Here is an 11,181-nt window from a genome sequence, read left to right as displayed (position 1 = left end):
CATATTCCCAAATTAATTTGTGTTTAATCAAAATACCACACTACAAATCTGGTATTTCAGCATGAACACTATACACATCCTGACAGTAAAGCACACTCCAATCCAATACCAAGACACTGTCTGTTGTTAGCTTGTAAACTACAGTTAACAGAAGAAGTTTGTTTAAGCTGAGGATCCTTTTTTGTTCCTTTCAGTAATAAAAATACATTTTCTACAACAAAAAGGGATGAACATTGTGATTTCAGTTGGACTTTAAAAGCCACAAATGTTTTAAATGTGTAGTTTTTGTCATTCATGTAAATCTGACATACAGTTGTGAAGATAAGTTGTTGCCCAGCTCTGATCTGGTCCAGTATGGGAGCCGTTCCCAGCAGAAGCCCTACCTGTGATGTCTCACATATTAATACAGCTGCTAATAGTACAATTTAGGCCATGATTACACAGTAAGTACTTTTAATCCTGGTAGCACTTTGTAGTTTTCACCGGTTTTGATGCAACCAACACTCCTCCAAACTACCACTACCTACTGTGTAAAACACAGCAGGAACCAGGTGTGTACATCATTTCCTTACTGTCACATTTCACTCTCAACTTCTCACTGTCACTCTCTCTCTTTCTGTGTTTCTCTCTCACGTATGTCAGCCAGTGCAGCAGCTCAGTCTGATGTGTGTTTGCAGTGTTGGGGCCAAGAGGAGACATATTCAGGATGCTGTGGTCAGAGACCTCCAGTCTATTTTCTTCCGCTATTGACTGCTGTATGTGTGTGAGTACTGTGAGCCACCAATGGTGGAGGAAGTATTCAGATTCTTTACTTGAATGAAAGTACAGACACCACGATGTAAAAGCTAACCATTACAAGTAAAAGTCCTGCATTCAAGTGCAAGTATTATCAACAAAGGGCACGAGTAAAAGTACTCACTGTGAAGAATGGCCTCATTTGTAAGCAGCATTTTAATGTTGCATCTGGTTGAGGTGAAGCTAGTCTTAACTACTTATAATAATGCATCGTATTGTATAAACTGATTATATGTTTTGTATGTGAAAATTTAATCTGAAATGTGACTAGTAAATATAGCTGTAGTACAATATCTTCCCCCGGAAATGAAGTGGAATAGAAGTAGAAAATAACAAAATTTTGAAATACTCAAGTACAAGTAACTCAAAACTGTATTTGCAGTACTTTACAAAATGTACTTTCCATTACATTCCCCTGTTGTGGACCTCAGACTGGGAGGCCATAGGCCTTTATTACAGCAGACATTTTGACTTGTCATTGTAGAAAAAGCACAGCTGTTACTAATAACATTAACAATGGCATTATATTCAAGGGTCTCAGTAAGCCGTAACTGTGCGACAGTGAGCCAGCATGCACAATACCAGGACCCTGTAACTGAATTAATTTGATTATTTACACCTGTGCTTGTCTTAAAAAATGGCAAAATGTCTTCAGTGAAAAATGCCTGTTGCATGAGTTCAACCACTAAGGTTTAACATGTGCACGTGCAGGTGCCTGTGATGCAAGCTCAGGACTTATGCAGCTTTTGTGGTGAATTTCATCTCCAGGATCACCTCCACACAGAGACAAATTAAAGGAGAAACTAATATAAAGTGTCTTAGCAAGATTCTGTTCCACCACAGGTCTCCAGAACAGCTTCAGTGCTGCTTGGCATAGATTCAATGAACCTCTACTGGAGGATTGAACATGGAAGCATCTGCATTTCTTACGTTTCTCTATTTATTTATTCAGGTTTTTATTTTAATTTGTCTCCCATCTGTCTGCTGTGACACCAGAGATAACTAAATGTTTATGTACTAAAGCGTGAATCTTATGACCAGTAAGATACATTAAAGTCCAATTGAAATCACATTTAGTCAGCCCTTTTTGCAGTCAAAACTAATTTTGACTGCTAAAAAATATTTTTCAATTTGTTGGCAATAGTTTTGTGTTATTAAAGGGAAGAATAACAGGTAATTGAGGAAATATCAAAAATGCTCCTTTTTGTCTCAGCTGGCTGGAGGGGCGTGTCGGTGTCTGTGTTTGATTGACAGCAGCTGGCAGGCTGCATGAGCACCGGTAGGGGAACAGAGACAAAATAAATCAACTTGTGCTGCAGCTTACAAACCATGGGCAGACAGTGTGTTGGTACCAGAGGTACTGAAGAGTAAGGACCACACCAGCGTCTAAACAGACAGGTAAGTTTACATGCTGTGCATGTGCTGCAGATGAGCAGCTAATTAGTTATCTAGCCTGCAAACTGACGTTAGCAGTGCACTCTTCCCCGGTGAATGTTTGTTTGGTGGCTCCTTCAACAAGCTAAGGTGCAGGACAAGACATGTGTTCATGTTTGTAAGTTAGATTAGAAGGAGACTTTCGCAGGAAAGCTAATGCGGGTTGTTGCTCAAAGTCTGTGGCTCTTGTGTTGTATAGCAGGCTGCTGTTAGTCACTGTCGCCATCTGCTAAGATAGCACGGTGATATTACTGCTTTATGCAAAAATGAAGCAATATGATAAGCTGTATGGAAACGTGCCACAGCTTCTGAAAGCGTTTTTTTCCCCCCATTCTGTATTCCCCAATTTTTTCTTAAGCGATATCCTTAAAGCTAGTGTAGGTAACGTTGGAGAAACTAGCACGAGACAGCTAGATTTTGAAAGTATCCTACAGGAAAATCCCCATCAGGCCTCCCTCCCCTCCCCCCCCCATCAGGCCTCCTCCCCTCCATCAGGCCCCCTCCAAAGCCACGCCCCCAAAACCCAATTTGACGCGCAATGGCAGAGTGCGCACAGGTAGCGGGCAGGTAGGCCAGCCAACCATTTCTTATTACAGGCTTGCTACATATACTGGATTTTTTTTTCATTTTCCCCCAAAGCCTTTGATTTATTGATTGCTGTCAGGATGTAAAACGGTGTAGTCCCTCATTCGTCCAGGAGTGTTCTATCGTAGAAAAGGTTTCAGTCGTAGTCATCTGGACACTGTTTTCAGAATCAAGATGTTTCGAAGTCATTCTCAATTCTCAATTTGAGAATGACTTCCGGATGGGAGCCGAAACGTCTTGATTCAGAAAACAGTGTCCAGATGACTACGACTGAAACCTTTTTCTACATCAGGATGTAAAGAGAAATTCAACAAATATAACAAAAAATGCTTCTGAAATACATTACCTACCTTAGCTTTAATGTTACTTAGCACAGACACATTGGACTCTCCTGGATAATGTATCCTAACCTCCCTATAGGTTTATGTTATGGCCACCAGTTTAAGTTATTTCAACTTTGTTTCTGAGAAAATGTTTTGTCATTTGTCATTCTGGCGTGGTGGATGGCTTTAAATGCTACAATACCCATGCCTCCCATGAGTTTGCATGGAGAGGAAGCCAGTCAGAGGCACGAAATCAGAGCGGTAGTGAATTCAAAACGCTTCCTAGTTACAGTTGAGAACAAAACATGGACCTACAGTTGTGGAATTCACCCACAATTGACCCCAGAATTTAAGTGAACTGATTTTTAAGCTGCAGGTTGTGTTTTCAGTTTTATCAACACCGTTGCCTTGGCAGCGCATGTCACAGAATTTTAAGTTCAGTGATAGCTGAGTGATAGCTCAGTGATAGGATGTTTCTTGCCAAAATGCACCTCGGACATTGTAGTTAACGTCTAGTTTTTATGTACACAAGCTTGTACCTTCAACTTTTTATCAAAGAACCAGATATTTTGTAACACAGTTGTTAATCTTTTGTGCTGATGATTTAAAGGGAGAGTTTACACAACTCCAAGCTGTAGATGTGCGAGTCATGCAACGTTGTCTGTGGGGAAAAATCAATGGGACTTTTACTTCTGTAACCAGGAATGTCTAAAATAACACCTCCCACTTTGCAACTCAAAAATATAAATTTCTTCCTTCTGGTTTCAGTTTTTTTCTCAAAGGAGAACACAGGGTATGTGGTTTACAGAGCAGATAGGTATGCTGTAGCAGAGAAAAGAAACATGCTATTTAATTTCAGTTGGACTTTAAATGATCATAATCCAACGATTTAAACTAAATTCTGTTTTAGGGCTGCACGATATGGTAAAAAAAATATTTTTTAGACAGATATTACGATTGTGATATGATTCACGATTAGTGGGAATGATGATTTTTGTATCACAACTTTCATTTTCACTGAAAAAACTATTAAGATGATGTGACATTTGTTGGGGTCTATACCAAACAGAACAGTTTTCTAACATCTGGAGAAGACTTATAGGCCAGGGCATCTCGGCAGCACTACAGTACTTCATTATAATGCTGTTTTGTCACGCATTTTACCTTTATCAAAATATTGCAGCTTCTGCGATTTGGATATACCACTTAGCCATATTGCGATTTCGATAATATTTCGATTTAATTGTGCAGCCCTAGTTTGTTTTAACACGGTGTGACCTGTGACAACTGATTTTGTATTTGATATTTATTTCTATCACGCACACACACACACACACATGCACACATGTTAAGTGACACACCCAAATGTACAGTGCTCACACATAAATGTTCCCAGACATCCACATGTGTATATACACACACATAGACATTGCACAATGATGGGTAGAACACAGCATAACAGACAAAAGACCGTCCAGTATGGCCTGATGTGCCGCTGATCACGATAACAAACTCCCACACACAGACACTCACTTCCTTGTGCCTCGTGATATACAGTCCGACAGCTCAGCCATCCTGACACAACAGATAGTATCTATTGGACACTCTGTGTTTTTACATAAGAAGGTATACGTAAGAATCCGTACACAAACCTTGTCAGCTCAGGAAGGATCAGTGAGCTGCCTGCTAACGCTCCAGACTCCATAATGTATTTTTCTTATTTCAAGTTTTAAATATTTTTGTTGTATTAGTTTTTCAATTTATATAGTTATTATTTACAATTTGATTCAATTTAGGTCAAAATTGACTTAATGTTTATTGTTCAGCTATCTTGCCTCAGTACTCTAATAGATAAATAAGGGCTCATTACCTTTATTGTAACATTCCTTATGTTTTTTTTTGTGTATAACAACAGAAAAGATATAGTGTTAATGGATTTTTTTTAAACTCTCAAATATCAGTTGGAAATTGAAATAAAATGACATCAGCTGGAAAAACTGTATTGAAACTACTGCAGTTATTAATAATATGAGAACTGAGTGTAGTAATTTAAGATAGTTGAGGCATACAATATAGTGTTAAAAGAGATTTTTTTATAGTAGTTCTGCTTTTTAGATGGTTTTTGTGGTGCTGGGTGATGAGAGGGAAAGGTCACAAGACATTTCTACATTATAAATCTTACATAATTCTTCTCTTCTTTAAAAACACTGTGAAGTACAAGTTCCAATGTCCAAGTTCTTATCCTGTGTGCCTGTGTTAACTGTTCTGCTGTCTCTTGCTATAAGTCAAATATGTGTTAAAACAGTTTTGAGGTATTTAGATATCAAATTTTCTTTCTCTTTTTCTTCCTGTAAAATGTCAATGTTTTTTGTTGACTCATCCTACCCTCAGAGGCATACATGTATCCAGTTCAATGTGAACTGGGTCAGTCAGCTTACACCTCCTACCATATAAAACCCCACCGTTAGCTTATGGGTCATAGTAGCAAGTGGAGTGGGAACCATGAATCAAAAATATGACTGATACATTAATCAATAATACTGTTGGTTAAATATTTTAAAAAGAAAAGCTTTATACTTTTCCCTTAACTTCCAATCAGTTGGTAAAAAATAGAAGTTTTATTTCTTTTTCCCTTTAAAGACACAGTGAAACAAACATATTTTCTGTTTAATTGTTCAGTTATTTCCAGTGGTGGAATGTAACTAAATACATTTACTCAAGTACTTTACTTAAGTACAATTTAAAGGTACTTGTACTTTACTATAATTTGTTTTTGTATTTCATGCTACTTTGTATTTCTACTCCACTATATTCCACTATCCATTATTGTACTTTTTACTTAGCTACATTTATTTGACAACATTAGTTACAAGTTACTTTGTAGATTCAGATTATTAAGACAAAATATAAATCAACTAATACATTATTATGGATTAAGATACCCAGCAGTAGGCCTATATAAAGTATTTAAATTTAGCCCCATCTTTAGCCCCACCTGCAACATTAGTGATTCTTACACATTAATACATCAGTAATTATAATCCAGTGATATAATATATTCTGAAATGGGCCATTATGCATCAGTACTATGAGTACTTTTACTTTTGGTACTTTAAGTATATTTTGATGCTAATACTTTTGTACTTTTACTTCAGTAAGATTTTGAATGCAGGAATTTGACTTATTTACACTGTGTATTGCTACTTTTACTCAGGCTTTTGTGCTCAATGCGCTGTTTGTTGCAGTATTCTTCAAAACGCCAAGGGGGCATACAAACAAAACATTCTGTTAAGAAGCAATAATTCAACGTATTACTGGAAGAACGACATAAACCAAACATGGCTACGTGTGCTGCCCTACTGCTTCTCAATGCTGAGGAAGAATTGATCTGTTTATGGCTATTAAAAAGACAAAAGCGACTTAAGAGGAGATCGTCTGTCTGTCCGTCCCTTATACACAGAGAGATGTCACGATGGGGAATATAGCCGTCTTGTGAGACCAATGCGTGCTATAAACGAAGAAATGCACTTACTGTCACTGTATATCTGGCATCAGAAAGAAAAGCTGAGAGATATTTTATTATCTGTATGTAAAATTTTAGGTGAGGGTGAGCAAGTCTTCATTTTAAGGACGTTACTGTATCCTTTCTCTGTCTTGGGCCTAATCAACAGGCCCTCAGTATAAGTGGAAACCCCCACACACACAGAGAGTCAAAAGCAGAATGTGGCCCAATGGTAAAATATTGTTTGAGTTGTTTGTAGGGCAGCTGCTTATTTGCATTTCTCCTGCAATATTTTCTCCATGACATGTTTCCTTACACAGAAGCTTACATCATGTGACCCTGCTCCTTTTATTTTTAAAATTTTATTCACATATTCTCATTAAAATGTAGTGCTTCCTATGATATGTGATGTCCCTTTGATGAGCGCTGCAAAAAAAGGTTCCTCTTTTCTCTCTTCAGACGGCTGTGGCTTTCTGAGAAAATCTGTGTGTGTGTGTGTGTGTGTGTGTGTGTGTGTCCCTGCACATCAATATATGAGACTGTTTTTGTCTTGTATCAAAGCATCTCTATATGTGAGCAGCACTGCAGTGTCAGGCGCAGTGTTGCAGCTCTTTGGCTCAGTGTTACATCAGCCTCAGTGAAGCAGATATGCAGCTCTGTACTAGTTCAGACCAATGTATATCACCAGAGTCATCGAGGCAAACCAAGCCAGCCGCTCCAGAGTCAACCTAACAAATGCCAGCTTAAGAGTGGACAAACCACAAGTGAACCAAAGTAAAGGGAATAAAACTGACTTAGGCAACCCACAACAAATGAAAGCGGTGAAGTGTAAGAGGACAGACAGACACAACCAATTTAACTCAAACTAGTCCAAACTAACTTGATATGCTCCATGAGACTAATCTCAACAGTCCCGAGCAAATGTGGCCAGGACAAAACCACAAAACACCCACTGCCAGAGAAACCCAAACAGGATCCAATTTAAAACAGCCAAATCAAATACACCCAACCCAACCTGGACAAAATGATCATGGTAAGACAAGCTAACAATAGAACATCTCCAGGCCAGTTAAATTGAATCCTCACAAACCAAATCAACCAGCCAGCAAACACAGCAAACAGTAAATTTAGCTCACATACCAACCCAATCAATCAACCATTCGGACCAACCCGTTTATCCAAACAACCTGAGCCAAATAAAGTAATCAATCGACTGACTGGCCAATTGACTTTCCAGTTAGTCAAGTCAAAGGAATAGTTTGATACTTTGAGAAATACTGTGCGCTTATTTGCTTTCTTGCCAAGAGTTAGATTAGAAGGTTGATACCACTCTGATGTCTGTACAGTAAATATGAAACTATAGTCAGCAACCAGTTAGCTTAGCTGAGTACAGACTGTAAACAGAAGGTAACAAAATCTGCCTTCCAACACCTCTTAAGCTCACAAAGCACATTATATCTTGTTTGTTTAATATTCTACGTTTTGCTAAGTGGCTTCTGGCTGTAGTTTCATATTTACCATACAGATACTAAGAGTGGTATTCTCATCTAACTCTCAGCAAGAAAGTACAAAAACATTCCAATAATCAACCATCCAGTTGAACTAACTAGCCATCCAACAGCCCTGAGCTAAATGAGCTAATCAATTTGGCTGAACCAAACTAGCCAACACATCAAAATCAGGCAATTACGACTCACAGTTAGTTAGTTAGTTGGTTAGTAACTACCCAGTCTGGTTGGTTCTATAGAGTTCTAAAAGTCTGGTGATATTCAGTAGAGTTGCTGCTTTTTCCCTTTTCTGTATTCCAATTTTAAATTGTTATTTTAATGATATTGTCAATGCTACTTAACACAGAAACCTGGGACTCTCCTGGATAATGTAACAACCCTATAGATTTAGATTATAGCCACCAGTTTTAATTAATTTAATTTAGTTTCTGAGAAATCATGTTTTGTCTGTCAGTTTGGCATGGCGGACGACTCAAAATATTACAATACCCATGAGCCTCAACCTGCCATTGCCAGAGCGGTGGTGAATTCAAAATGCTTCGTTGTTGCAATTGGGGAAAAACACAGCACCACAGTTGCTTAATTAATCCAAAAATGAACCCAGAATCCAATTGATTTAAGTTCCACACCATAATCTTTCGCTTCTACCTGCAGCTCTATGTCGCAGCTCTACATTTTTTCAACAAATTCCCTAAAAAGACAAAACACAACAATGAATTGATCCTACTAACAACTATTATCTGTGTATCCAGAGTTGTTGTCCAAAAACCATTGAAAACGCATCAGTGAGACGCTCTGTTGCACTGGGTGACATGTTCCTTTATTACAGTGAACAGCTTATTTTCAGTCAGTCCCACAAACACTGTCCTGCTGTAAGTACTCACAACTGCACCAAATGTGTATTAATCTGTGGCTGAAAATCGTCCCCAACAAATGCCCTATTTACTCCTGTTTGAGTTATGTTTGCTAAAACTACAGTGCTGAGACATTTGTTGAGTTTTTATTTAAAAAATGAAACCATATATTCATGACATGTTCTTAAAGATTTACATACAGTATATGAACTTATGGACTACAGACAAATTTTTTTTGGATGAGAGGTGAAAAATCATTATTAATTTAATTTAAATAAATAATGGGTAAGAGGTTAATTCTGGATTCATCTGATTTTTCTGTTTCATGAAAAAGTGACTTTTAGAGAATAATAGTGAGAAAACGGTCCGTTACCTATTCAAACTGTGTATCATTATTACTATTAGATAAAATGGAAAGAACTATTTCCATATTATGTAAAAGTAGTGCCCATTGTGTCTGTACACTTGCAACTTACTGTAAAAGGCAACATACTGAACCGAGTTATTGGAAATGATAAAGTGTGTTTGACTGATGCACTTCCTGTACTGGCTCTCATGCTCAACTTAACTTCCTGTTTACAGCTCCAACATCCCACAAACCCCTGCTCCTCTAATAGGAAATGCTACACACAGGCCCAAAGCTGAGTTTACGTAAGTTACTGTGTTGGAATTTCTGCTTTCCTGTAAAACTTGTGAAATTGAAGTGTGGACATTTGCACATGAATCTCATTTTAGTTTGGGCTGTGTGGGTTGAAAAGGCAAACAATGAGTGCACTTTCATACATATAGCATGATTCGTATGTATGTTATTTTGCTAAGAACTACTGTCAACACAGCAGCCTTGTCATGTTATAGCCGTAAAAGTCTAATTTTGGTAATTTGAATGCTCTTTTTATAGGATGATGCTCTTCCTCAGGTTCATGAAGTCCTCTCAAGACAAACTGGATAAAAGTGAACATGTATGTATGTATGTATGTAAAGCTGAAGACAAGACACATTTGTTTTCTTTCTTTCTGTGCCCTGTATACTGCCCTGACATGTCCAGTTTTTGACTCTTTGATAGTGCTGAGATTGTGTTCCTCTAAAGATTCCCCCTTCTGCCTTCATTTTTTATGTCAGGAGGAAGACCATGCATGAATGCTGAAACTGTTACACAGGATCCTTTGTCTTCAACAAAAACAGCACATGGGGAATTTGCACGGTAGGATTTTTTTCAAACACAGGATCAAAATCACAGACAGGCGCTGCAATTGTTTCAAATCAGTAGACGTCCCCGGGGTCATATTTGTCTGTTGTAACAGGGTTTTAGCTGCAGAAGAGCTGACATTAAAAAGACAAGAGACCACAGTGCTTTCTGTTCAGGTCTTGGTCATGGACTTGGACTAATTGTTAATATGCTTGTTGTGTTCCCTTTAATTTACAGTACCCCTTGCTTTGGAAAAGGTACCATGGATATTTGATTGGTAACTTTGTTTTGCAGGCTGGACTTTGGTATTATTGTTATATTTTTAGCATTTTGGAAGTTCTAATTTTATTAGCTCTTTCATGCTCTGAGTAGTTTCACATAGTCACAAGTAAATCTTATATTTTTCCCTTTCTTACTACATATCCTGTGCCACTTTTCTTCTCAGTAAATGTGATATGTAAGTGTCACAAATGTTAACGTACAGTTCAGGAAGTCAGTCAGTTTGCATCTGACAAATACAGAACTGTCGCTTAGAAATGCTTTAAGTTTGTAATTTCGTCTTCTCACCAACATTAAGAAAACAACTGTTAAATACATTTTATTTTTAAATTTTGATGTCACTCAACCGTGTAGAAAATATTTGAAATCCAAATTAACAGGTTTGACTTTGCTTGGGGAAGTTTGGTGCTCAGTCTGGGCTGCTGCCTCTGTGCCCTCTGGGTTAATGACAGGTTTGCCTCACACAACATATAATTGCTGGCAGTTAGCAGAGCAAACACGTCATTCAGTGACTCAAAATTCAGTGTTCTTCTGTCTCATGATATTCCCCCAAACAAAAGAAGCTGTTATTCCCTTGTGGTTTAAGAAAAGTTAAATGACTCCTATTAGAAACTTTTCAGGAGTTTGTGTTCTGGTTTAGGATGAAGATGTGATGTTTTGCAGAGAAATAAAGATTGCTCAAAGTTGAATTGTATTACTTAAATGGAAAGAATGT

General features: G+C 37.8%; 1 long non-coding RNA gene across 7 annotated transcripts in view; it reads left to right on the top strand.

Annotated features, from left to right (window-relative positions):
- Positions 1 to 1,924: 1,924 nt before the first annotated feature.
- Positions 1,925 to 11,181, top strand: part of LOC122884978 — a 66,819-nt gene continuing 57,562 nt past the window's right edge. For 2 of the 7 annotated variants that reach the window (XR_006380025.1, XR_006380026.1), the window contains exons 1-4: positions 1,942 to 2,193; positions 9,584 to 9,652; positions 9,900 to 9,960; positions 10,121 to 10,202. This is a non-coding gene — a long non-coding RNA (uncharacterized LOC122884978). Of the gene's footprint in view, positions 2,194 to 9,583; positions 9,653 to 9,899; positions 9,961 to 10,120; positions 10,203 to 10,302; positions 10,369 to 10,424; positions 11,156 to 11,181 lie in introns of those variants that run through there. The other 5 variants (XR_006380027.1, XR_006380024.1, XR_006380022.1 and 2 more) reach the window with 5 other exon arrangements.

The sequence above is a fragment of the Siniperca chuatsi genome, linkage group LG11 (assembly GCF_020085105.1).
Source record: "Siniperca chuatsi isolate FFG_IHB_CAS linkage group LG11, ASM2008510v1, whole genome shotgun sequence".
In the NCBI taxonomy this organism is placed as follows: domain Eukaryota; kingdom Metazoa; phylum Chordata; class Actinopteri; order Centrarchiformes; family Sinipercidae; genus Siniperca; species Siniperca chuatsi.
The sequence above is the reverse complement of the archived record's forward strand: the minus strand, read 5'-3'. Positions and strand labels throughout refer to the sequence as shown.